Here is a 6,026-nt window from a genome sequence, read left to right on the forward strand (position 1 = left end):
CTCTCCACATCTGTCTTTCATTATTCAGTAGTTTTCAATGAGATCCTCCCCTTCTAAAATCCAGGTCCAGAGCCTTCAAAATGGGTCATATGTCCACGGGATAATTCTCAAACCTCCTCTGCACCCTCTCCAATCCCTGCACATCCTTCCTCAGGTATGGGCCAAAACTGCTCACAATATAGTGAGGTTAGGCAGGTTAGGACTTTATTCCTTGGAGCAGAGAAGACCACGGGTTATCTTATAGCAGTGTATTAAACCATGATAGGTTGCATGCATTCTTTTACCCAGACCAGGGGAATCAAAAACAAGAGGCCATATGTTTAAGGTGAGTGGCACTCAAGAGGGCAGTGGGTGTATGGAACAAGCTGCCAGAGGTAACTGAGGCAAATACTACGACATGCGACACTCGGACAGGTGCATGGTAGCAAAGGTTCAGAGGGATGTGTGTCAAATGCATGCAATCTTGGCCGGCTTCGACAAGTTGAGCCAAAGGACCTGTTTTGGGGTACTTTGGGAAGTTGAATATAAAGGGATGGTGTACTTACTGACAAGAACCCTCCCCCAGCATTAATGTACAGAGGGATCTTGGGATCCAGGTCTGTAGCTCACTGAAAGTGGCAACGGAAGTGAACAGAGTGGCAAAGGGTGTGTACGGTACGCTTGGGGCATTAGCTATAATGAGGTTGGACAACCTTGGATTGTTTTCTCTGGAGCGTCAGAGGCTGCGTGGATACCTGATGTAAATATATAAAATAACGAGGCGTAGTCAGAACTGCCACCCACTTTTCTACTATATGATTAACAGCTATACCTTGGCCCAAGTGCCCAGCTAATCACGATCCTGCTATAATTCTTGATAACCATCTTCACTCTCTGCGATACCACCTGTTAGACCACTAGATAGAGCTCTTAATGATAGCGTAGTCAGGGGGTATGGGGAGAAGGCAGGAACGGGGTACTGATTGAGATTGATCAGCCATGATCACATTGAATGGATGTGCTGGCTCGAAGGGCCGAATGGCCTACTCCTGCATCTATTGTCTATTGTTAGTGTCAGCTGCAAACTTACTCAAGCCTCATATGTTGATATGAACCACAAACAGCAATGAGCCCAGGACTGATCACCAAGGTGCATCACCAGTAAGCCCTCCAGTCCAAAAATCCATCTTCTACCACCAACCACTCTTGGCTTCCTTCCATCAAACCAATTCTACATCCAGTTAGCTAGCTATTCCTGGATGCCATGCGATCTGGTGCAGTCTACCCTGCTGAAACTTAAAGGGCTTGGTCCACACAGCCAATATCTACAGCGAGAAACGGAGTCATTCCTGGACAAGTCCTACAGGGAGATTGTTACACCGCAGGTACTTGAAGAGAAAAGGTAGGTGACGGTGAGAAAGGGAAGAAAACTTGGAGTGCAAGGGTTGTTGTACCTTTTGAGAACAGGTTAACCCACTTTGAATCTGTCGGGGAAGAAGACGTTGCCACACTGAGCGGTAGACAGATTTGCAAAGCAAAACGTGCTGTTGAGCCAAAACCAAAGAGGCCGACATCAGGCAACGCCGTGGTAGTAGGAGACTCCATTGTGAGAGGTACGGAGAGGGGTTTCTGTGGCAACAGGCGGGATTCGAGGATGGCGTGCTGTTTCCCAGGTGTCCAGGATGTCACGGACAGAGTGCAGAAAATCCTCAAGGGCGAAGGTGAACAGCTGGAAGTGGTAGTGCATGTCGGCACAAACGACGTCGGGAAGAAGTTGGATGGATATTCTGCAGCGTGACTTTAGAGAGCTCGGAAAAATGCTGAAAAGCAGGACCTCCAGGGTGGTTATCTCCGGTTTGCTTCCAGTTCCTCGTGCTGGTGAAGGCAGGAACAAGGAGTTACGATACCTGAATGTTTGGCTGAGAAACTGGTGCAGGGCGCAGGGATTTAGATTCTTAGATCACTGGGATCATTGGATTTTGGGGTAAGGGGGAATTGTACAAAAGGGACGGATTGCACCTTAACAGGTGGGGGAACCAGCATTCTGGCAGGCAGGTTTGCCACTGCTACACGCATGGTTTTTAACTAAATGGGGGGGAGGGGGGGTCAAATGGGATAGTCAAGGATGGAGTTAAAAGGAAAGAGAGTAAAGGGATAGTTAATGACCCCAGAATTAACAGGAAAGAAAGCTCACAAAGGGATAGGAAAGTATGGCCAAGTGTAATGGGAATCGATGTGAAAGGTGAGATGTGTAAGGAATTAAAAGTATTGCATATGAATGCACGAAGTATAAGAAGTAAAGTAGATGAGCTTGAGGCTCAGTTAGAAGTTGGTAGATATGACATTGTGGGGATTACAGAGACGTGGCTGCAGGAGGATCGGGCCTGGGAACTTAATATTCAGGGTTATGCATCCTATAGAAAGGACAGACAGGTGGGCAGAGGCGGTGGGGTAGCTCTGCTGGTGAGGGATGAAATTCAGTCCCTTGCGAGGGAAGACATAGGGACAGACGAGGTAGAGTCATTGTGGATTGAATTGAGGAATTGTAAAGGTAAGAAGACACTAATTGGAGTTGTCTACAGACTCCCAAATAGTAGCACGGATGTAGGGTGTAAGTTGCAGCAAGAGTTAAAACTGGCATGTAAGAAATGTAATGACACTGTGGTGATGGGGGATTTCAATATGCAGGTAGACTGGGAAAATCAGGTTGGTTCTGGACACCAAGAAAGAGAGTTTGTAGAGTGCCTCCGAGATGGATTCTTAGAGCAGCTTGTAATGTAGCCTACCAGAGAAAAGGCAATTCTGGATTTAGTGTTGTCCAATGAACCAGATTTGATAAGAGAACTCGAGGTAAAGGGGCCCCTTGGAGGTAGCGATCATAATATGATTAGTTTTAATCTGCAATTTGAGAGGGAGAAGGTTAAATCGGAAGTGTCAGTGTTTTGAATAAAGGGGACTAAGAAGGCATGAGAGAGGAGCTGGCCAAGGTTGACTGGAAAGGAACGGTGGAACAGCAATGGCAGGAATTTCTGGGCATAATCCGGAAGCTGCAGGATCATTTCATTCCAAAGCAGAAGAAAGATTCTAAGGGGAGTAGGAGGCAACCGTGACTGACAAGGGAAGTTAGGGATGGAATAAAACTAAAGCCAATCTCGTTGTACCCCTGTACAATGACAATAAAGATATATTGTATTGTATTGTATAACACAGCAAATAGTAGCATGAAGCCAGAGGAATTAGGAAACTTTCAAAGGACAACAGAAGGTAACAAAACAGGCAATACAGGCTGAAAGGATGAAGTACGAGAGGAAGCTAGCCAAGAATATAAAGAAGGACAGTAAAAGCTTCTTTAGATATGTTAAGAGAAAAAGGTTAGCAAAGACAAATGTGGGTCCCTTGAAGGCAGACACAGGTGAAATTATTATAGATAACAAGGAAATGGCAGAAGAGTTGAACAGGTACTTTGGATCTGTCTTCACTAAGGAAGACACAATCTCCCAGATATACTCGAGGACAGAGGATCTAGGGGGATCGAGGAAATTTGCATTAGGCGAGAAATAGTATTGGGTAGACCAGGGGCCTCCAAACTTTTCAGCATGAGGGCCATATAACATATTTGGCACATTTTTGTGGGCCGTAGGGAAAAATAAAGAAGTGTGAGTTCTATAAATTTAATGAACACAAAAAAGTTTAGACTAGGTTACGTTCGATTAGATTAGGAAAGGTTAAACTGGGTTAGGTTAGATTAGGTTAGTTTACATTAGGATTATATGGCAACAATTAAATAATGTTCAATTTTTTTAAAAAGCTTCATCCACTCACTTCCCCGGCCCCGTCTCCCTCTAACGCAGCGAAATAAGAACACGTGTAGTTGTTGTTCAGAAGCCCCGGCGAGGAGGGAAGTTTCACTTGTGATTTTTTCGTATTTCGCTGCATTAGAGGGAGACGGGGCTGGGGAAGATAGTGGAGGAGCGGCACAAATCTCACTGGCTCTGGGAGAGGGAGGGAGAGGGGAAAGAGGGAGGGAGCAGCCCCCACAAGAGGCAGCGATCCTTCACTGGATCCTCTGACACCTTCCCCCTCCCGCTCTCACCCGCTGCTCTGTCGACCCCCCTCTCTCCCTGGGGTGAGCGGCGGCGGCAAGGAGGGAAGTTTCTTTGGGTTTGGTGTTTGTAAGGGGGCGCTGCGATCTCTCGCCTTGTCCCGGCTCTGGGTCGGTGGCGATCGCTCTCTGGTGAACCTTCGCCTCCAGCCCCGGTGCCTAAGAGCTTGCTGCAGGCCGGATAAAATCTCGTGGCGGGCCAGATGTGGCCCGCAGGCCAGTTTGGAGACCGCTGGGGTAGACAGATGGGACTGAAGGTTGATAAATCCCCTGGGCCTGATGGTCTGTATCCCAGGGTCCTCAAGGAGGTGGCCCTAGAAATAGTGGACGCATTGGTGATCATTTTCCAATGTTCCAATAGATTCAGGATCAGTTCCTGTGGATTGGAGGATAGCCAATGTTATCCCACGGATCAAGAAAGTAGTGAGAGAGAAAACAGGGAATTAGACCAGTTAGCCTGACATCGGCGGTGGGAAAGATGCTGGAGACAATTATTAAAGAGGTAATAACGGTGCATTTGGATAGCAGTAAAAGGATGTCCAAGTCAGCATGGATTTATGAAGGGGAAGTCATGCTTGACTAATCTGGAATTTTTAGAGGATGTGAAAAGTAAAATGGATGAAGAGGAGCCAGTGTATGTCAGGAAGTTGGAAATGGAGTGCTGCAAGGCTCGGTGTTGGGGCCACAACTGTTTACCATATATATTAATGATTTGGATGAAGGAATTAGAAGTAACACTAGCAAGTGTGCAGATGACCCAAAGCTGGATGGCAGGGTAAACTGCAAAGAGGAGGTTGCAGGGTGACCTGGACAGGTTGAGTGGGCAAATGCATGGCAGATGCAGTAATAATGTAGATAAATGTGAGGTTATCTACTTTGGCAACAAAAACAAGGAGGCAGATTATTATCTCAATGGTGTCAGGTTAGGTAAGTGCAGCGAGACCTAGGTGTCCTTGTACACCAATCACTGAAAGCTGGCGTGCAGGTACAGCAGGCAGTGAAGAAAACTAATGGCATGTTGGCCTTCATAACGAGAGGATTTCAGTTTAGGAGTAAAGAGGTACTTCTGCAGTTGTATATGGTCCTGGTAAGACCATATCTGGAGTATTGTGTACAGTTTGTCTCCAAATTTGAGGAAGGACATCCTTGTAATTGAGGCAGTGCAGCGTAGGTTCACGAGAATGATCCCTGGGATGGCGGGACTGTCATGAGGAAAGATTGAAAAGACTAGGCTTGTATTCACTGGAGTTTAGAAGGATGAGAGGGGATCTTATTGAAATAAATAAAATTATAAAAGGACTGGACAGGCTAGATTCAGGAAAAATGTTTCCAATGTTGGAGAACCAGGGGCCACAGTCTTAGAATAAAGGGGAGGCCATTTAAAACTGAGGTGAGAAGGAACTTTTTCACCCAGAGTTGTGAATTTGTGGAATTTTCTGCCACAGGGAGCAGTGGAGGCCAAATCACTGGATGGATTTAAGAAAGTTAGGTCACGGGGCTAGTGGAATCAAGGGGTATGGGGAGAAGGCAGGCACGGGTTACTGATTGTGGATGAACAGCCATGATCACAATGAATGGCGGTGCTGGCTAGATGGGCTGAATGGCCTCCTCCTGCACCTATTTTCTATGCTTTTGTCTCTTCAACCTCCTTGGTTACTTAAAATAATGGAATCAAATTTGAGACAAGTTCTCCCATGCACAAAACCATACTGACTCTCAAACCAATCCATCTTTCCAAATGCCAATAAAAATACTTCTGACTTCTTGACAGCCTCAACATTAGAGAGAACAGTCTAGGTTTATCCAGCCGGTCCTTGCATCTTATATTCTGTAATCTATGCAACAATCCTGGTGACCCACTTCTGCACCCTCCCCAAAACACCCACACGTTAAGGTCAAAACGGGAGTCAGTGCATAGAATGTACAGAAGCCGCACACCAGCAAT

The sequence above is a fragment of the Rhinoraja longicauda genome, chromosome 21, assembly GCF_053455715.1.
Source record: "Rhinoraja longicauda isolate Sanriku21f chromosome 21, sRhiLon1.1, whole genome shotgun sequence".
Lineage (NCBI taxonomy): Eukaryota > Metazoa > Chordata > Chondrichthyes > Rajiformes > Arhynchobatidae > Rhinoraja > Rhinoraja longicauda.